The sequence below is a fragment of the Taudactylus pleione genome, unplaced genomic scaffold, assembly GCF_031769625.1.
Source record: "Taudactylus pleione unplaced genomic scaffold, aTauple2 ptg000083l, whole genome shotgun sequence".
NCBI classification, from domain to species: domain Eukaryota; kingdom Metazoa; phylum Chordata; class Amphibia; order Anura; family Myobatrachidae; genus Taudactylus; species Taudactylus pleione.
The window spans coordinates 12,007,130-12,029,840 of NW_028284485.1; positions in this window are offsets into that span (position 1 = coordinate 12,007,130).

The window sequence follows — 22,711 nt, forward strand, 5'->3', positions numbered from 1 at the left end:
ATTTCACATAGCCATGAATAGTGGTGATACGAAATTATAATTATTGTAACATACAGAAACGAGGAAGTAAACACAGCAGACATACTGTATAATGGAAAATAAAGTAATACAAAATAACAGTGGAGGAGTAAGGTGAAATGTAAAACAGGGTATTGAAGTTTTTTTCGCTAACCATTAAGAATATGAAATGTGGAAACCGATTAAGGGTCGGATACAATTATCCACGAAAAGCCGTGTTTTGCAATAAGTGTTCGCAGGTGCAAAGTTTTTGCACAAAAATATGTATTGTGCAATCCTAATTCTGAAGTTTTTGCATGTGCGAAAAGTCCATAGACAAAAACCGACAAACAGTTTTCACCATCTCTTCACCACTAAAAATGTCGGGACTTGTTTTAAAACCCTTTGGACACCCCTATCCTATTGACTAATTAGACAATAATTCACCCTAATAATGACATGTCATTTTTTGGGTCAAAATGAAACATGTTGGAAAATTGGTTTAAAGGACTGGGTCTGGTATTTTGGCTGGCCTTATGGATGGGACAGGTGTTTTAAACATTGCAGGTTGCAGCATGTGTTTATTATTTTTTTTTAAAGTGCACTTTTAAGACAAATACATATACTGGCATCAATTTTAATGTACCCCCAATTTAATTGCAGCTATTATTTTCTCCCCAAAAAATGTTTTTTTATAATTTTTTCACACTTATAAAAATATACATATAACAGCCATTTAACACAATTTAAAAACCCCAAATACTTTTATTAGGTCCATTAATACACTTCTATATTGATTTCCTACACTTTTTATGTGGTACAGGCTGATTTCCACAAAATGTACTGCACTTTTTGCTTGTTTCACCATGCGCAGTTTTAATACGAATGTGATTTTGCATCTTTTATAATAGGATAGGGTGAAAAACGGGAATGCGCATAGACAAAAGATGCAAAAGTATTGCACCAAAATAAAAAATTGTGCGAAAATGTCTCTGATGTTAAGTTTTCACTTTTTTGCATCTAATTTAATTCTCCCCCTAAAGTACTACTTTCAGGCAAAAACAAAAAAAATAATCAAAACAAATACCAGTTTCTGGACCACTGTTTAAAATTACATATATTCCACACTGCACAAATTCATTACATAATTTAAAAGTAAATGTAGTAATTTATGCATATTTCAGCATAATAAAACACACAGATAAAGTAAAAACAAAGTGTTATTTAAAATTTGCTTTGCTAAAATTGAATGAGATTGAGAGAATATTTAACTTTTTTTAATAAATGTTAAACAAATATACTCTGCACATTTTTTTTATTATTAGAAAGAAATCTAAACATTTGTTAAAATATATTTATTGCTACGTGTTTTGCTTGCTAACAAGACAAAACATACTATTTTACTAAAAAAAATTTTTTACAGTGTCTTTTTTTATTTTAGCACCTTTACGTAAGAATAACTGAGCAACTTTGTAAAGTAATAAAAAAAGCACATTGAAGGGATTAAAATGTGCCACTGGCTAATATATTTGTGAAGACTTTTGGACACAAGGTAATGAGTTTAACTTGCCTCCAGACTCACATTTATGATTAATAGAAAGTGACCTAAGGCTGATGTGTATTTTTACTTTGGGGACTAGAACTATAATAACACTTTTTTTTGTAATACAATCCAACTGTATGTGAGTGTATATATTAGGGATGTGCAGGCTCTGCACATCCCTAGTATATATATATTTTTTTTTTTCTTCCATTTTATTATTTAATTTGAAATGTAAATGTGTTGTTTGTGGAAAAAAGCATTATTGATAATGGCTGAAACAACCAGCAAAAGTTTGTTTTATGTGCATTCCAGCCCTAGCATGCTGTACTGTTATTTTCAAAATAAGTATTGGTTGGAGGTAAACTGTTAAAAATATCATTTTTTTAATGTCTCTTATTTTCTAATACAAAATAATCACTCCTTGCTAGATAATATTCATTCTGAGTATATTTATATAGCAATATACATTCAAATACACATACATTCAATGTGTTCTAATGCTCAAATACCATTTTTATTTTAATATGTTTTTAATAAAATACATATGTTGCATCACAATAGTGAACAAACTACCCATGGCTAGTGCACTGAACTACTGCCACTACTAACCTTTTATTTGACAACCTGACATACAAAATGAATTCCAAATGCATCCATAAAGTACAATGTAAAACATATGCTAAAGCCTATAATAGCCTATGAATATGAACTGTAGTTTATAGTGAAACATAAATTTAATAGTACTCACATTTGCCTGATATGACATAGTTTGTTGCTGTTTCCCATTTCTACTGAATTCTAAGTAATGTGCATGTCATGAATTAGCACAAATAACCAATAGTACATTGTATCCTCAAATGAGAGTGAGTTGGTGACCACTCTCTGAAGATACTTAACAGTTCCAATAGTTGTGTAGTTATAATAGTAGGTGGAGACTACTGTTGTATGGCTTGACAATAGAGCCTTGGCATAATCAAGACTTTTCTATATAATTATACAGTACTAAAATCAAGTTCTAATAAAAATGGTCATCACTTTGGCAGTTAATGCAGTTTGGTATGAAGTTGTCATAAAGTTTGACCTTTCTCATCTCAGTCAGTAATGTCACTTCCTCATAGTTCAGGTATAATACAAATCTACAGTCTCCTAAAGAGCTTATGTTATTTAAATTGTATTATCTAGTATAGGATATTTATGAATAATTATTAATTTGAGGAATAGATTTTAATTTTCTTTTAATATAAATCTTGTTACAAATAAGAAATAAGATGTAATGATTGTATCCCAGAGGATCACATTCATATTTTTTACATTAATACTTTCCAGACAAACTATAATCCACAATGTACTTTATGCCATTGTCTTTGGTGTGGATTAATATATCAGCCATGTCTAGGTAAACAATAAATAGGTCGACCATGCTAGTTAGAGAGGGAGTGTAGATCGACTTACCGTAGAGCAATAGTAACATTAGTTAGACTGTAATATAGTCAAATGTGACAATAGATTGATATGTAATATATCGAATATCTAAGATAGACAAGTATATAAAGGTGACAGTACTTAGATCGACAACTAATATTTAGACAACGTAAAATCTGACAGTAACAATAGATTGACGCTTCATAAGTTCAAAACTAAATAGGTAGATGGCTTGTTATTGCTGGGGTGAAGATGCCCCCAGGTCCAGCGATCCAGGAATAGCAGAGAGCACAGGAAGGGGAGGTTGATAAAAGGGTGCACTGACGAGCATGGGGATGCCCAGCAATTATTACAAGGGCTGCAGGGCAGAAGTTTGGGCTTGCACTGCCAGGAGTGCTTGCAAGGTTGTAAGGGCTGGCCGGGACCTGTAGTACCATGGTTGAAAGTAGCGGTGGTGATGTGCTATTAGCAGGGCACATTTAACATATTACATGCTCTGGAAATGCATATTTTTATGGATGTCAATTATTCATGTATGATAGTTTGGTGGTTTGATAGAAAATTTTGGCTTAAAATTAATTTTTAAAAAGACTTTTTAAATGCAAAAAATGTGCTTACAATTTGTACTTTATACATTTTCTGTAAGAAAACACTTCTATTATTTCACAAACTTTATCATCCAATAGACACAGAGGGACAGGAGAGTGAGTTGGGAAAAGTATTATGGGAGATTTATTAAAGTTTGGAGAAAGATAAAGTGAAAAGTGATAAAATACCAACCATTCAGCTTTCAACTGTAATTTTACAGGTTGTGTTTGAAAAACGACAGTTAGGAGCTGATGGTTGTAACTTTATCTCCATCCACTATATCTCTCTCCAAGCTTTGATAAATCTCCCCATACATCAGCATATTGGTGAAGAGTGAGAGAGGACACATAAGAAAGAGAGAGTTTAGTAGGAAAAAAATAGGGAGGGAAAAGGTGAAAGAGGAGAGATAGAAAGGGAAAAGTTACTGAGGGAGAAAGCAAAATAAACACAGGATGGTGGTATACAAATGGGTAATACAGAGGAAGAGAAAAAGTGGATAAGGAGGCAACTGAACAAAGAAAACAGGAATGAGAGACAAAAGGAAAGATAAAGAAGTAATAAAGTCCTGGCACTACTAGGACAATAGCTAGTATGGAATAAGTATCATATTTCAGTTAATTCCTAATAGTGGAATGTGCTTCGGGAGTTAACTGTATAACTGGTAAAGATCATATACTATGAATTGACACACAGTTATAAAAGCCAAGTATAAAACTCCAAAGTCTAGAAATATGGTAAACGTGTTGCCAGATATGTATAGTAGCATCAATAATGACAATGTGCCATGTTCTAGAAAAAAAACTCTTTAAAATCCCTTGTGGTTTGTCCTGCCTATTATTCTGAGTGTTCACAGCAGCTGGCACCAAAAAGTGGGAACCATGACCACTGCACCTTTTATGTTCACTTATTTATACAGACTGAAATAAACTGCAGACTGTAAATAAATTGTAGATATTGAGGCAAGTCTATTATATGGTTTCTAAAAGTACCTAAACACTGCTAAACACTCTATGTTATCTATATGCAGTAGGTTAAAGCAGTGGTGTAACTATAAATTTTGCTCCTCCCTACCAAAAAAGTTTCTGGTGCCCCTTCCCCCCACTGCTGCCATGGCATTTTGGTAAATATAAAAAGGAAAATGCATTTATTGTGATAAAGAAAGAAAATCCTTCCTTTTGAGAATTATCTTAATTTCACATTGCTGTATCAGTGTTGGGCAATAAGCAGTACTGGGGCAATATGCTACCCTTAGAGCAGTCACATGCATCACTCCTTACAGGCTCTGCTCCAGTCTAGGGCCCAGTGGTATATGGTACTGCTGGCAGGGCACACACGAATATCATGATCCTGTAAATTAAGAAGTAGGTTTTATGTACTGCTAAAGGAACCATTTGTGAAGATTTTTTTTATATTTAATAAAGTGGTAAAAAAGGGTTAGCCCAGTGTCCAGCCCTGTATAACAGCCACTGCCCAGCCCTGTATCACAGGACAGCTGCTGCCCCCCCAGCCATGTATCACAGCACAGCTGTTGTCTCCCCCAGCCCTGTATCACACAGCCACTGGCTGCCCCCACTGCTGTGATTAACCAGCTCGCTTGCAGCCCCCGCAGGCTGCCCGCTGCCATGGTCCTCACCTCAGTATTGATGATCAGCACTGTCACACACTGTGACACACAGCCAGGACTCAGAGCAGCCACTGCCCAGCCCTATATCATTCACTGCCGGCCCACCTGACAGTGACTCTGTCTCTGGTGCAGGTACAGCAGTCTGTGTGGCTGTATCTCTCCCCTAACTTCATTGATGCTGGCATTGCCCTCATATGGCACCACCCCCAAGCACCACAAGGTTTGAAGGGACAGTAGTTACGCCACTGGGTCAAAGAATGTCAGAAAAAGGTTTTTGAGTGGCCTCCACAGGCCCCAAACTCAAATATTATTAATGATGTGTGGTGAAAGTTAAAAAATATAATAACACTTACTGAAGGAAGAAATTTTCAAGGGACACTGGGGAAAAATCATGGATGCAGCTTCAATAAATATTTCTATTACACCAAGTTAATAATTGCTTAATTAGTAAAAGTTATGTTTAAAACAATGAAATAGCACTTTATAAACATCTAATCACCATTATATTGTTTCACTGTCCTAAAACATTAGTTGGCCTTGGAGTTTAGAAGAGGAGAATAAAGTCCTCAATAGTTGTGATATGACAGTTATGGGATATAATTATTAAGATTAATATACAAAACATGAAAATAATATGACATTGACTTCTGTTATCAATACCTGGTTAAAATTGGAAAGAATGCAGAGTCCAGGACAAATATTCTGGATATAATTAATTCACTATAAACTACTGCATAGTAAATTTTTAAGAATAAATAAGTTCATTTGTAAATATTAATACATTGTGACATGTTTTTTCTTATTATAAAGATATGTGTATTGCTGGGCATACACTATACAATTATCGGGGTGATCCACCCAATATTCGCGGATCGCCCTTATAATTGTAGTGTGTATGCGTGCCACTGAGTGTTAAATATCAATCGGTTAGGCATGCCGGATCGTCCGGCATGCCTGTTCAATGCGATATTCTGTGAGCAAAAGTTGGCCACATCGGGCAGTGTAAGCCCAGCCGTGGCCAACAGACAGACACTTCGCCTGTTCCTTCCCAGGGAAGGAATGGGGATATGTCTCCTCCCCAGGTGCAGATCACAGATATCACGGCCAATACACTGTGAGACATCTCACGGTGTATGCCCATGATATCTGCAGGGTGTTAGGCTGCCGGATAAAATGTCTGTTGGTCTTTACCTGGCAGTGTATGCCCAGCTTCAGGAATAAGAATGGACTATATGTTGTTAAAATTATTCAAATACACTGTTTCCAAGGGCTAGAATCTTTGTTATTTTTATGTTCATTTTTGCTAAGTACTTGTCTTCAGTTCTAGACAGTGTCAGCATAATAACTGGGTTGATAAATGGCAAAGTGAGAGGTGATAAAAGGAAACTCTACAAATGATACAATATTTACAAAGTATTAATTAAAAGGTATATTTAAATTGAATAATTTTGTCCATACATTCCAATAACAAATTTTAATTTTTTTAATAACACCATCTCTTTAATAGAACTGACACTAATCCAGCAGATTTCACCAACTTCTTGAATTTGTGGTTATAGCAAGGTATGTTGAGGCACAGCTAACTATTTTGTGTTATATAGATAGGACTGATTTATAAAAAAAAATGAATAAAATTAAACAATTTTTGATTAAATCCAGATCAAATTAAAAATAGTACTGGAAAGAATTATTTAAATAAAGACAAAAGATAAATTATTTTTATTAAATATTTGAAATTCTCTAAGTCAGAGGTTCCCTAATGCCATCCTCAAGGCTCCCCAACAGTTAAGGTTTTAGAGCTATCCATGGTTGAGCACAGGTGGTTAATTCAAACACGTTTGTGAAACAAAAACTCTCAGTATTTTCTTATTTTTAGATAATGAAACTTTACTAAATGAGAGCAAGCATTTACAATTAAACTGAGTCAGGCATACTATTAAGCCAGAAAAAATACATTTCACACAGGGACTAAACACAAATAAAGATGTAGTAAAACCTTATGATTTTACAATTGCATACTGGTTTACTCTATTTTTTTTTACAAAGCTATTTATCCGCAGCAAATTAGTCAATATGTTCTGAGAGAAATCCAATGAAAAATCCCCAGAAGAGGAAACAGATGATTTTTTCTAGCTCTATAAGGCAATGATTTACACATATTTAAGTGTAACTTGTAAGGTTGAAAAGAAAGTCCTGTTTAATGAAACTGAAAATAAGGTGTGTTAAAGTGATTCTATTATTGTATAACTGAGGTTTTAAAGAAGGATCACTGAGGTCAATTTATCAGGCATGCAATAAGAACATAGTGTATAATCTAGGCCATGCCCTTCTGCAATACTTCTGAGGGAAGGAAAGACAGAAAAAAAGAAGCACATTAGCACTGAAGGTGTTCATTACATTCCACAGTACATCAAGCAGTCACAAAGCTTACAATTCCTGTTCGTTATTACAGTGCACACTCTCTATAGACTACATTGTACACACATGCACACCCAAACACGTGCAAACATACACATTTCTGTTATAGTATTCATTTTATTACAGTGATTTTGTTTTGTCGCTAATTATAGATTTATAGCTTTCCTTGTTGGATCCTTATTTATATTGTTAAACAACGCTAGTATTTATGAACATTGTTTAACTTACCTTTAATCTTTAATGCATTATACGAGAGGTTCACAAATACGGTATTCAAGGCTCCCCAACAATTCAGGTTTTAGAGACATTCATGGTTGAGCACGGGTGGTTAAATCAAATTGACTGAGGTTCTAATTAAGTCACCTGTGCTCAACCATGGATATCTCTAAAACCAGAACAGTTTGGGAGCCTTTATGACTGCATTTGGGAACCTCTGTATTGTACCATTACACATTAAGCAAGCTACTTTATAGGATGTGTGAAATTGTTCTAAAATTTAATAATCCATTAGCAAATTCAAAGAGGGCTTCTTGGGGTGCAGCAGCCTTAAACACAGTAGAGTATTTTTGGCACACATGAATAATGCCGTACACTGCAGTGATAGATTTTCCTAGAGAAAAAAAATTATAATACAATTATTGTTATTGCTGTTGCCCTGCCAGTAACAAACATAGCTTATTGCTTTTATCACTTCTTATATTTATTATATTTGTTTTATTTTGTTGTCTCCTATATTGTTGGTGTATTATTAATTTAATTTGAATGCACTGTATCACTCTGATCTTATCATGCCAAAAAGCAGATGTTATATTACATTCTAATAAACAATGCACTGTGATTATTTTTTCTAATAGTGTTTTTTCCAAAAATGTTTTGAGGAAATTGAAATTGCTATAACTTCACCATCACTTGCAGCAGGAATATAATATATGTTTTTTTTATACAACTAGCACCAGTAGTATCTGTGTGTGTATTATATCATATGCCTTATTGGTGTTTGAGTTAAATGGGGTTTCTGGTATATTACAAGTGGTTGTCCCTAGGGCACTCAGAGTAGAGATGGGGGGATTGGGGCAGATACATTGTTGGGATGGAATTGTCTTGAGCACTAATTGTGGAGATGGGGAGTGCCTGTGGTAATCAGAGTGGAAGTGGGGTTGACAGGTCAGTTAAAGTTGGAGTGTGCTGTGCCATGGTAGTTTGATGTATAGTGGAGGAAGTACAGTTTATAGCAGTTATGGTAGGGTATTATCACCATGATCCCCATTCACTCTGAAAGTTAAACTACATTTTGAGTGCTGTTTGCGATGTATAAACAGTGGATGGCATTGTGTTCAAATGGAGACTTTCTACCCATGGCTCTCCAGACATGGACAATAGCTCCCCCTTTCAGTGCCTGGCAAGCAGTTTGACAATCTGAAATCTGTGCAGCCCATGTTATCCTGTCTGGCCACCAAGGAGTCCCTGGACAAGAGCTTCAGCTTGAGATTTCAAGTGTCTGCAGAGTCCTTTCTGGTACTGCACACTTCAATGCAGCCAACAGCCTACCCATACATCAACTTGATTTCATGTTATTTTGCCAAAATGAACAAATCTGTCCCTTAGCACTTATAGCTCTCATTGTTGGCGTATTGTATTAAGATTTTGAGTAAAAAAAAAATTGTTTTATTTTTTTAACTATTAAGAATGTAGGTGATTAACAGTTGGAAGTAAATTCAAAAACTGAGTTTAAAGTAAACACAAAAATGTAAAGTGCCTGATAATGTGCAACATTTAATCATGAAATGCATAATGTCTACAATGCAACATGTGATTTTTAAGTAACATGTTACAGGTAATAAAGAATATGTATGCTGTTATTTCTCCTATTTGTGAGCTTTAAACTCCTCCTCATTCTACTTCTTCACCTATTCTGACTGCTCTTCCTGTGCAGTGGCATCACTAGGGGTGCATGGGGTGTGGGCCATACTGGGTGACACCATCCAGGTTAGTGACACCAAAACAGCAGTGCTGCTCTGCTAATTTAGGGTCTCCTCTTGGACAATATCACCCTGCAGCCACACTGTCGAGGGAGGCCAAGGAGAGGCTGGTGGCTTCCCAGCCACTGCCAGAACACTGGGCCCCCAGTATGGCAAAAATGGGGCTGTGCAATAAAGCCATGCACCCAAAATGTCAAACAGCAGGACTACATAGAGAAGTAGATACTATATAGGGTAAATATCTGGGGTGTCTACTTTTACTTACTTAAATAAACAGTCATGACAATAATTTCCTAGTAAGATCAAATCATATTGTACAGATAATAATATATTGGATGTGTGGGTAATCAGTGGAAGAGCTGGTATATTCGTATACTACATGAGATTTTGGATAAGACGTACAGGTGCCAGATTGCTACATAATGTATTCCTCTTTTATAGCTCTGTTTATTGAGGTTATATACAGGTTGTTAGTAGACACAGTCAAGAACTTTGAAGGTGAATTGAATGACAGTTGAGTGGACTGTCTCACATGAGTTCTTCAAAGCAGTATGCATTTTAGAATAATTGCTCTGATGCAGTTGTATTATAAAATTAGATCTTACTGGTAAGTCCAGATGGTAAATGTGCACTTGCATTTCTTTCTCATGAGTCCGTTTTCCAGAAATCCTGCTAAGTCCCTGGTTGGGGACTGTTGATGTGGGTAGTGCTTCACGAAACAAGTATTGGGGAGTATAAGGTGCTGATGTGACATATGCACATTGCTGTGAGCAGTAGAGTATCGAATTTTCAACCTCCTCATACTGCAGTTGAACAGTTCATATCTGAACTATGGTGAGGTCCATGTAAGGGACTCCCATCTTGGTGGATGTGCATATCAGCTTATCAAAGCAGTTGTAGGAAGAAACTGGAACTGCTGCTTGAACACAAGGTGATACTGCAGTCACAGTATACATATTTGTAATTCCTTCCAAAGGGATAGTGTGTGACTGCACTTGGATTTATGTGAGATTTGAATACTGTACTATTTTGCTGTGCACATTCACTCACAAATGTGCTGTAATGAACACATTCAATTTGGGCCTATGTAAAAATTAATATTAATTAGCAATACTGAAAGACAGAACAGCAATATTTACCTGGAACAAACCAATAACAACAAATTTACAAATTATGTTTTCCAAAACCCCTACATTACACCTTTAAAACTGTACTGTTAAAGCAATTAACATTTGCCACATTATTAATAAATGTAAAATACTATCATATTGCTATAAAGTATATTACACATATTGCTTCACTAAATGCATAGTTCCATAAGCAGATTCTGGACTCAACAAAAGCAACAGTGAAATTGAGTTGGAAATGAAAACAAAGAGAAGAGGCCAATGGTACTGAAAGCATGTGTTTATTGAGACAGTTCTAAATGTATTAGATTATTTGCTTTTGTTTTTTTTTATTATTATTAAATGTATGCATGTATGTAAAATATATATATATACACTACATGAAAAAAAGTATTCAGATGTCTGACTATTACACCAACAAGGACTGTAATGACAGTGTATTCAAATACATATATTTTATTATGGAACTGGTCCCTCTTTTGCAGCTACAACAGCTTCCGCTCTTCTTGAAATGCTTTCCACATGATTTTGAAGTGTTTCTATGGGAATTTGTGGCCTTTCCTTCTGTAGAGCATTTATGAGGTCAAACACTGATGTTGGACTAGAAGGCCTGGCCCCCATCTCCATTCCAGTTCATCCCAAAGGTACTTGATGTGGTTGAGGTCAGGGCTCTGTGTGGGCCAGTCATGTTCTTCTACACCTAGCTCATCAAACCATGTCTTTATAGTCCTTGCTTTGTGCACTGGAGCACAGTCATATTGGAATAGAAAAGAGTCTTCCCCAAACTGTTAATATTGTCCTTCACTGGAGATAAAGGGTGTAGCCCAAACCCTCAGCCCCATACCATTATCCATCCTCCACCAAACTTCACAGTTGGCACAATACAGTAAGGCAGGTAACTTTCTCCCGACATCTGCCAAACCCAGATTCACCCATCTGACTGCCAAACAGAGAAGTGTGATTTTTTACTCCACAGAACACATTTCCACTACTCCATAGTCCAGTGTCTGTGTGTTTTACACCACAACATCCAATGCTTGGCATTGGACTTGGAATGTGAGGCTTGCATGCAGCTGCTCAGCCATGGAAATCCATTCCATTAAGCTCCTGTCACATAGTTTTTGTGCCTACATTAATGCCAGTGGAAGTTTGGAACTCTTCAGCCATGGAATTAGCAGAGTATTGGAGACTTTTGTGCACCATGTACTTTAGCAGTCATTGACCCCGCTCTGTGATTCCGCTACATGGCTGAGTTGCTGTTGTTCCTAAATGCTACCACTTTCTAATAATATCACTTACAGTTGATTGTGGAATATCCAGCAGGGATGAAATTTCATGAACTGTCCTATTGCAAATATGGTATCCTATCACAGTACCACACTCAAAGTCACTGAGCTCTTCATAATGACCCATTTTGTATCACAAATGTTTGCAAATGGAGACTGAATGGCTAGGTGCTTGATTTTGTACACCTGTGGCAATGGGTCTGAATTTAATCAATGATAAAAGAGCTAGCAGCTCTGAAACATTGACCTGCACAAACTATGTCTGCCTATTATTGGAATCTGGTCAACCCCTGAGTGCCATCACACTTGCTTATTGAACTATATATATATATGTTCATACATATTTACAACAGGGTGTGAGACAGTCACTGGGTCTCTGAATGGATCTAACTCTACCCTTGTTCCATGGATAAATATGATAAATAAATAATACAATCCCCTCCTCCGTTATTTTCACTAGAAAGACCATTGCTCTCTATTAATATTTAAATTGCTAGTATTCTCATTTTTAGTTTTAATATTTTCAGTTCATTCATTTTTATTTATTTTTATCCAATTATAGATTTTTATAAATCATGCTATTGTCATAATTTTTGATTAAATTTATTCATATCTATCTTAATTCATAATTTTATGCTATGATTCCAAAACCGTGTTGCTACATTTAGTTTTAGACCATGTTTTACTGTTATTATTATGGTATGCCTATCTAATTGGTGTGTCTCTTAAGTCTAGAACTATGGGCTAAGACACCCTTTTCCAAAATGGTGCTTGTAATTTAAAAAAAACTACTGTTTTTTGGCTTCCACAGATATATTGCTGTGCCTAATAAAGATGTTGACCACGTCAGGGGAAGAAAGTGCAGGACCTAGGCAGGATGCACTGACGTCGTCTATGGGCAGATGCTTGCTGAGATGGTGGACAATTGAGCCAGGGCAGAAGTCACGTGGACCGGATGGGAGCTGAGCACCTGCGATACCATTCCCGGATGCTTACTAGGAGGATGGACGCCATGTGGAGCCTAAAGTGAGGGCAGAAGTCGAGTGCATCAAGCGGATGTCAACCTCGTTGCCATGTGTCTCTGTATAGAACTGGAAGAAAAAGGGGATTTTCCCTCCAGCACACTGCAGCAAAAACAAAAATACTTGAATCCTACATGATAATAGAAATTCAGAGGTATTGGTTTACATACATTTGCAAATATATGAATAAGCGCTGGGCCAAACATCAAGGCTCCTCTATACCAGCGTCCCTAACATTATGGGGGTTCACATCCGAGACGCAGGGAACCCCAAAAGAATCCAGCCAAGGACCATCCCCAGGGCATCACACGAATAATGGAAAAAAGGGTGAAAGTGAAGTGTAAAGTATAGTTGTGTAAAGATAAATCAATTAGTGTTAATGGTAAGGGGTTAAAATTACATAAATAATAGACAAACAAATAGAAAGGTGATAAAAAAATATCTATGTGAATTAAGTGGTGATGCCCTGAAAAAAGGCCCCGCAAGAGAAACCTTGGGGGCCCCACGCCCAAACGCTCACCCCAAAATAATTGTTGCTACCTAATAGTAGCACCCACCCTGGGTCATATAATTACAAATTAATGTACTGCATAATAACAGTACATGTATAAGCTGAGAGCAGACTCACCTAGAAGGTACCTCAGAAACCTCCGAATGGCACTATTCAGACCAACACATCCTCCCATTGCTGGCTCCTTTCATGCCTCACAGAACTACAAACAAAAAGTATGGTGGTCGCTCACCATACTTTGGGGGCGTGGCGCCCCTAAGGTTGCTCTGGCGGGTCCTTTTTTCAGGGCATCACCACTTAATTCACATAGATATTTTTTATCACCTTTCTATTTGTTTGTCTATTATTTATGTAATTTTAACCCTTACCATTAACACTTATTGATTTATCTTTACACAACTATACTTTACGCTTCACTTTCACCCTTTTTTCCATTATTCGTGTGATGCCCTGGGGATGGTCCTTGGCTGGATTCTTTTGGGGTTCCCTGCATCTCGGACGTGAACCCCATAATGTTAGGGATGCTGGTATAGAGGAGCCTTGACATTTGGCCCAGCGCTTATTCATATATTTGCAAATGTATGTAAACCAATACCTCTGAATTTCTATTATCATGTAGGATTCAAGTATTTTTGTTTTTGCTGCAGTGTGCTGGAGGGAAAATCCCCTTTTTATTCTGTAACTCAGTGTAAACCCCACCCTTTACGAGCACCTGTGCAATGTCATTAAGTTGATGTGAGCGACCACCATACTTTTTGTTTGTAGAACTGGAAGTGGGCAGATGTTGGTGCTAAGGGAGGAAATTCACATCTCTTTGGCAAAAGTTACCGCCAAGCTAAACGCTTATTTTTATATATTTTTAGCATTATCTGGACATTACTGGAAACCTTTTTCATATTATAAATAATGCATTACCACATAGGAGTGCTTTGGAATTTCCTTTTGTTAAATCCCACCGTTAGACCGGATATGAGGTCATCAATTGACCTAAGGTGGATTAATCAGTTCTGTTTAAACCTGGTATAAATATGGACTTATGTTTGCTAGCTATCATCCCTTGAAAAAGTCCCATTGGATGAAATGCATTGGGAAGCTGCATTCTTGCCTTTGAGTTACCAAGATAAGCACTTTTAATTTAGAACCTAATTCTCTGCTTATTTGCTTTTAGTATATATTATTGGGCCTGTGCAATATATACTATTGTCTATCTGCACTTTATTCAAATATCATGGTGCTGAGACTTGTTTATCTGCATTTTTAATATAGCTTATGATTAAATAGTTTTATCTTTGCTCCTTTAAATTATACTAACTAGCTTGACACTTTTAAAGGATCAATTCATATGTTTTTACTCTTCTGTGCATTTTATTTGTTTATTTATATTATATCCTTATGAATTTTGAATAAATTGTTTTTATTTTATATATTTATTGCACTGTGCACATTTATTATTAGAGACGCCTGTCACTGTATTTTTCACTGTTTCCATATTTCTGTTTGGGATTTATGCCCCAATCCCTAAGACTGGTATCCAGCTGACACCTTTAGGTAGAGTGTCCTGTTATATTCTCTACTTTAGTAAAATATCCATAAATGTTTAATCTTTATATAATTTATTTACATTCTGTTATTGGCTGGCGCCATAGCCATTACATTGGTTTATATATATATATATATATATATATATATAGCAACATAATTAGACCCTAGAAAGGACATAGGCAGCACTCCAGGGCTTAGAGATATGTAGTTTAAAGATTCCACCAATGTTTCAGAGCTCACAAGGCTCTTTTGTCAAGGTCCACAGAAACAAATAGTACATTACTTACCTAAATAGAAGAACCCACATCCCGACAGCATGTACCACCACCGGAGCACCGGACAAACCACACCAGGAAGTGACATCATCTGATCAGCTGATCGGTCAGCTGACCAATACATTGTTGCCTAGTAACCAAAATGAAACACCAAAATAGGTGCAAAGAAAGAGATGCATAGAAATAAAGATGTTAAAAGCATATATGAAGCAAAGAAGATAACTACACAACAAAAATTATTTAACACATGAATCTATAGATGAATATACACAGTATGTAGCTGATGTGGATCATCGATCAATGCAGAAGCACATCGGAGACAGGCATAAGACTGTATATGAACACAAAAATAAAAAAGACAAAAGTACATGCAAAAAAGGGGCTACCCCACTAGAGGTAAGTACACTATAGTATAGCATGCATAAAATTAACAAAGCAACACGAGAATACAAGACAAAATGAACAATAAACATATTGGAAAAAATAATAATAATAAAAAATAAAAAAATAAAAAATGAAGATAGTCTATCCACATGTGCAAAGGGGATGTATTCCCAGAAAAAAATAGATAAGAACACCCCAATAAATTTTTTCATTGAGACAATGAGGCTGGACAGAATTCAGTTCCAGGATCAATCTTGTCTCCAGATGCAATCATTTGGCTATTCTTTTGCCACCTCTGAGTGATGCCGGAATATGATCAATGGCTTTGTATCTGATACTGGTTAGAGAATTCCCAGCAGATTTAAAGTGCTGGGCCACAGGTTGGTCAATGTTCTTCCCTTCAAGTATCCCCAAATAGCTGACCTGTGAAGGGCCATCCTCTCCTTGAAGCACCTGCTCCTTTGTCCAACATAGTATAGTCCACAAGGGCTGACTATGTAGTAAACTACAAATTGTGTGGAACAAGTTAGCGTATGTTTGATTTTATATGATTTACCCGAATAAGGGTTTTTGAAGGTTGAACCTGGGAACATGAATGAACATGTCAGACAATTTGGACAATGATAGCAACCAGGTTTCTTAATTAGAGATAAAAAATCAGAATTGGTTATCTTAATGCCAGTAATGTCTGTTCTAAGTACATAGTCTCTAATATTCCTGCCCCTTCTGTAGGCCATGAGGGGTGTCTTAGTTTTTAAAGAAAACAAATCCTTGTCAGTTTTCACTATTGGCCATAAAGCCTTCTTGACTCCTGGACTCGCAGCAGTGTATTCTGAAGTCCAAATAAGATGGTTATCACTTCTTTTTTGATCCATTGGACCCAATAGTGATTGTCTAGACATGAACCTCATGCTTCTGGTTCCTGAGTAAATTCAGCGGGTACCCCCAGTTTACAATCCAGTCAACAACCACATCCAATTGGTGATGCAGGCCACCTGCATCATTTGTAACTTAGGTAGTCCCCATTTTAATTCAGATGGATGATGACTGGAAAATGTTAAAAGATTATTGCGATAAGTAGGTTTATAAAAAAACCTTGGGGGATATATTTCCTTCATTAAACAATACTTTAACATCCAAAAAAAATAATAATTTTGGAATGGTGGCATTTACCAGTGAACTTAATTGGTGAATCTTGCAAATTGATGTTATCCATCCACAAACCAAATTCTACCTCTGTGCCCAAGCAAATGACAAAGAGGTCATATACAGTTTGTACCTTTTATATATCAGTATCTTGCCCTGTACCATATGGTGAATTAAAAGTACTTGTTGCTCGAAATGAAAAATAAAGACATATGCATACAATGGGGCCACATTGTACCCCATCGCGCATCCTGTCAATTGCAGAAAAAATGGCCATCATGAATAAAATAATTCTGGGTCAGAAAAAGTTCTAATAGCTGTAAAAAAGGGGACTACTAATGCATAATGTTTAAGGCAAATGAATCCAAGAACTTACGCATGGCATATATGCCATCATTGTGTGGAATCGCAGTATATGGACTGCTGACGTCCAAGGTGCATAGTAGCACCTTTTCCAGAACTGGTCCAAGTTGTTTTAAAGCTAACAAAAAACAGGTGGTATCTTTCATAAAAAAGGGATGATCAACAATCAACGGCTGTAAGATGCAATCCAGAAATGGTGAAATTACCTAAAACCCTGAGTCCCTGGGATTTTTTTCAACATGTTTATGGTTCATTTTGTCTTTTAGTCTTGTGTTGCTTTTGTTCATTTTTTGCATAATAAAGTATAGTGTAGCTATCCCTAGTAGGGTATCCCCCTTTTTGCATGTACTTTAGTCTTTTTTATTTTTGTGTTCAGATAGTCTGATGCCTGTCTCCAATGTGCTGCTGCATTGATTGATGATCCACATTGGCTACATATATATTCACCTATAGATTAATGTTTTACATAATTTTAGTTGTGTAGTTATCTCTTTTGCATCATATATGCTTTTAACATCTTTATTTCTATGCATCTCTTTCTTTGCACTTATTTTGGTGTTTCATTTTTGTTGCTAGGCAACGATGTATTGGTCAGCTAACCGGGTCAGATAAAATCAGATGACATCACTTCTTGGTGTGGTTCTTCCGGTGCTCAGGTGGTGGGACACACTGTCGGGGTGTGGGTTCTTCTAATTAGGTAAGTAATGTACTATTTGTTTCTGTGTACCTTGACAAAAGAGAATTATGAGCTCTGAAATGTTGGTGGAATCTATAAACTACATTTCTCTACCACCTATGCCACCTATGGCCTTCCTAGTATCAAATTCTGTTGCTGTATTGTTTACATTGGGAAGGCACCAGGGCAGCATTTATGACAACTTGGACCACTAAGTGTCATTTTTTTCTCTGACTGTTTTATATATATATATATATATATATATATATATACTGTAAATATATATATATATATATATATATATATATATACAGTCAGGTGCATAAATATTGGGACACTGACAGACTTTTCATATTTTGGCCTCCATTCACCACCACTATGGCTTTGAAATGAAACAAACAAGATGTGCTTTAACTGCAGACTTTCAGATTTAATTTGAGGGTAATTACATCCAAATCAGGTGAATGGTGTAGGAATTACAATGGTTTCTATATGTGCCTCCCACTTTTTAAGGGGCCAAAAGTAATGGGACAAACTAAACAATCCTAAATGTAACTTTCACTTTTTAATACTTTGGTGCAAATCATTTGCAGGCAATTATAGCTTGAAGTCAGGAATACATAGACATCACCAGATGCTGGGTTTCATCCCTGGTGATGCTCTGCCAGGCCTCTATTGCAAATGTCTTCAGTTCCTGCTTGTTCTTGGGGCATTTTCCCTTCAGTTTTGTCTTCATCAAGTGAAATGCATGCTCAATCACATTCAGGTCAGGGGATTGACTTGGCCATTGCATAACATTCCACTTTTTAGCCTTAAAAAACTCTTTGGTTGCTTATGCAGTATGCTTCGGGTAATTGTCCATCTGCACTGTGAAGCGCCATCAAATGAGTTCTGAAGCATTTGACTGAATAAGAGCATATAATATTGCCCGAAACACTTCTGAATTCATTCTGCTGCTTTTGTCAGCATTCACATCATCAATAAATACAAGGGAACCAGTTCCATTGGCAGTAATACATGCCCATGCCATGACACTACCAGCACCATGCTTCACTGATGAGGTGGTATGTTTTGGATCATGAGCAGTTCCTTTCCTTCTCCAGACTCTTCTCTTCCCATCACTCTGGTACAAGTTGATCTTTATCTCATCTGTCCATAGGACGTTGTTTCAGAACTGTAATGGCTTTTTTAGATGTTGTTTGGCAAACTCTAATCTGGTCTTCCTGTTTTTATAGCTCACCAATGGTTTACATCTTGTGGTGAACTCGCTATATTCACTCTTGTGAAGTCTTCTCTTGATTGTTGACTTTGACACATATACACCTACCTCCTGGAGAGTGTTCTTGATTTGGCCAACTGTTGTGAAGGGGTTTTTCTTCACCAAGGAAATAATTATTTTGTCATCCACCATAGTTTTTTCTGTGGTTTTCCGGGTCTTTTGGTGTTGCTGAGTTCTCCGGTGCATTCTTTCTTTTTAAGAATGTTCCAAACAGTTGATTTGGCCACACCTTATGTTTTCGCTATCTCTCTGATGGGTTTGTTTTGATTTTTCAGCCTAATGATGGCTTGCTTCACTGATAGTGACAGCTCTTTGGATCTCATAGAGAGTTGACAGCAACTGATTCCAAATGCAAATGTCACACCTAGAATCAACTCCAGACCTTTTACCTGCTTAATTTATAATGAAATAACGAGGGTATAGCCCACACCTGTCCATGAAATAGCTTTTGAGTTGATAGTTCCATTACTTTTGGCCCCTTAAAAAGTGGGAGGCACATATAGAAACCATTGTAATTCCTCCACTGTTCACCTGATTTGGATGTAATTACCCTCAAATGAAATCTGAAAGTCTGCAGTTAAAGCACATCTTGTTTGTTTCATTTCAAAGCCATTGTGGTGGTGAATAGAGGCCAAAATATGAAAATTATGTCAATGTCCCAATATTTATGCACCTGACTGTGTGTGTATATATATATATATATATATATATATACATGCACATATGTTTCCTGTTACATATTTGCTCATAGGACACCATACAGTTTTCTAAGTTGCACCATGGTGCAGTAAGGAACAGGAAAACTTAACAATATCCATGGCATGCAAAACACAGCTTCACCACTGGGTGACCATTGTTTTACTGAATATGTGTGAATACAGAAAGTGGTGAATACAGCAGCGGTTGGATACAATATGGCACTATAGAACACAATAGTACAGTAAGCCCTGACAGGCAGAACAATAACATTCTGTACAGTATTGCAGAATGTAAACAGTGTCTTTAATACAGTATACATTACTGTAGTAATTCTGCATGGCTGACTATTTTCGACTGTAATGTGCAGCATTCACACAGTGATAGCATGTCTTAGAAATTAGTAGTGGGGTTTTAGCAGCACTGTATGAATTCATCAATGAACCACAATTCTCAGCCCTGAAAGAGGTGTCTTTAAATTGCAAACTGATAGACTGTGCATTTTCTGCTGCACACTTATAGGAATATCAGCACTGCTGTGCTCATTGGAGTTTGTACAACATTTCAATACTTGGTACACATCAGTAAGTGCCAGTCACTACCAGCAATGTAGAAAGTGGTGTGTAACACACAGTGATGACATTCCTGAGAAATGAGTAGTGGGACTTGAGTAGCGGTGTATGAAACTATGCTTAAACTACTGTACAAATCTCGGCCCAGATAGAGGTATCTTTGAACTGCAAACAGACTGTACATTTTATGCAGCACACTTGCAGCTATGTCTGCACGACTGTGCCACTAGGAACTTGTACAACATGTCGCTAATTGGTACACATCAGTAAGTGCCGTTTACAGTGGCAATGTAGAAAGTGGTGTGCTATGCTCACACAGTGATGGCATGTCTTAGAAACTAGTATTGGGGTCTGAGTAGCGGTGCACAAAAACATCACTGATCTACAAGTCTCAGCACAGAAAGAGGCGTCTCTGGATTACAAACTGGTATACATCCATATGCGTTGGTTACTGTGGCACTGTAGAAAGTGGTGTGCCACACTCACACAGTGATAGCATGCCTACAAAATGAACAGTGGGATCATCACAGAACTTCATGTCTCAGCGAAGATACTGTATACAGTAGGTGTCTTTAGATTACAAAATTAATGTGCATTTTCTTCAGCACACTTGCAGCAAGTGCCTGTGTTGTGATCTGGTAATACTACATTATGCCTCAATGTTCAGTGTGTGCACGGCTTGCTGTATAGTGTTTTATACGGTGAATAAGACTGTAAGGGGACACATACACTACAAAATATTAGAGTTTTCTTTAATTTATAATTTAGTGCTAGGTGTAAATCCTGACAGGAAACACACTGAAGTAAAACAATACTCTAATTATATTATATAATATAATTTTTTAAGAATTAATGGTGTTGATTGTTGAGGGGGAGGGCTACTGTGCTGTTTGAAATCTTTGGAGCAGGTGGTGTGATCACATTACAAACTTTGGGTGCCCTCAAGGTCCCTTCCCCAAAATCAAGCAAGAGCCTTTCATTAACATAATAAAGGATGCTTTGTTAGCCATTTATGAAGTTAGCTCAAGCTCTGTCCTTGCAATTATAATATTTGTGGCTTGAAAAGTAGAGGAATAGTGACCATTGCTGTGATGCTATCCCCTACCAATAGGAGAATTGCTGTGCTGCTAGGAGTTTGTACAACAAGTTGCTAATTGGTAAACATCAGTAAGTGCCAGATAACTTCACAATGTAGACAGTGGGGTCATGCCTTAAAAATTTGGAGTGGGGTCTGAGCACAGCAGTGCTGACATTGCTGCAAGTGTGTGGCATAAAATGCATAGTCAGTTTGTAATCCAGAGACACCTCTTTCTGGGCTGAGACTTGTAATTCAGTGATGGTATTATACAGTGCCCTTCAAACCTAACTGTTTATATTTAAGGCATGTTATCACTGTACGAAGGCGGCACATGGCTGCAGAACAATGTGACACTGACTGGCACCAACTTTCGTGTCATCTGGATCATAACTGTATCTAGCATAATATACTATAGTAATGATGACAGAACACATGTTATCCTGTGTCAGCTGCTCTATTGGCCTTGTGATAAAAGCTTTGTGTGGTTACTGTTTAAAATTTAAAAGCCATAAGTTAGTTGACAGGTGACCTTCAAACCAGATATTATGTCAATTCAAACTATGGGACAGCGGTTAAAAGGTTTTTTATAAGTATGACTGATAGTGTAGGACCTGCAGAGAAATGGGATCCCATGATGTGGACTGCAGGCTTAAATGCATGGATAAATCCATGAACCAAAACCACATCATTTATGTACTATGGTGAGTAATCTTATAATGGTGAGTGCTGAGGTTTGTTATATATATATATATATATATATATATATATGTCAGACAATGTAGTTGACAACAGGTGCTTATTAGTGCAATTTCTAAATGATTTATTAAGTGAAAGTATGCAACTTGTGCAAAGTTATGAAGTATGACAAAAGTGCAAATGTGTTTATTAACTGTGACAACAAAAAGTGACTCAGTGCACAATATATGCTTAATCCTAATATGTAGATTAGAGCATTTGGAAAACTTTTTAGTAAAATTAAAACTGACTTAAGGATTCATAGGTGTAAAAATACAATTTATTAATAATCAAGGTAAAAGAAAGAGAGAAAAAAAGGACAGATCATCCAATTTAAACATAGAACATATATAGAAATATAAAAAGAAGAATAAGAATTGGAGGAATAAACTAAAAAGCAAAAAAAATGCAATATTTTAGTCTAAATTTTTTGGGGGGAATTCAGAGA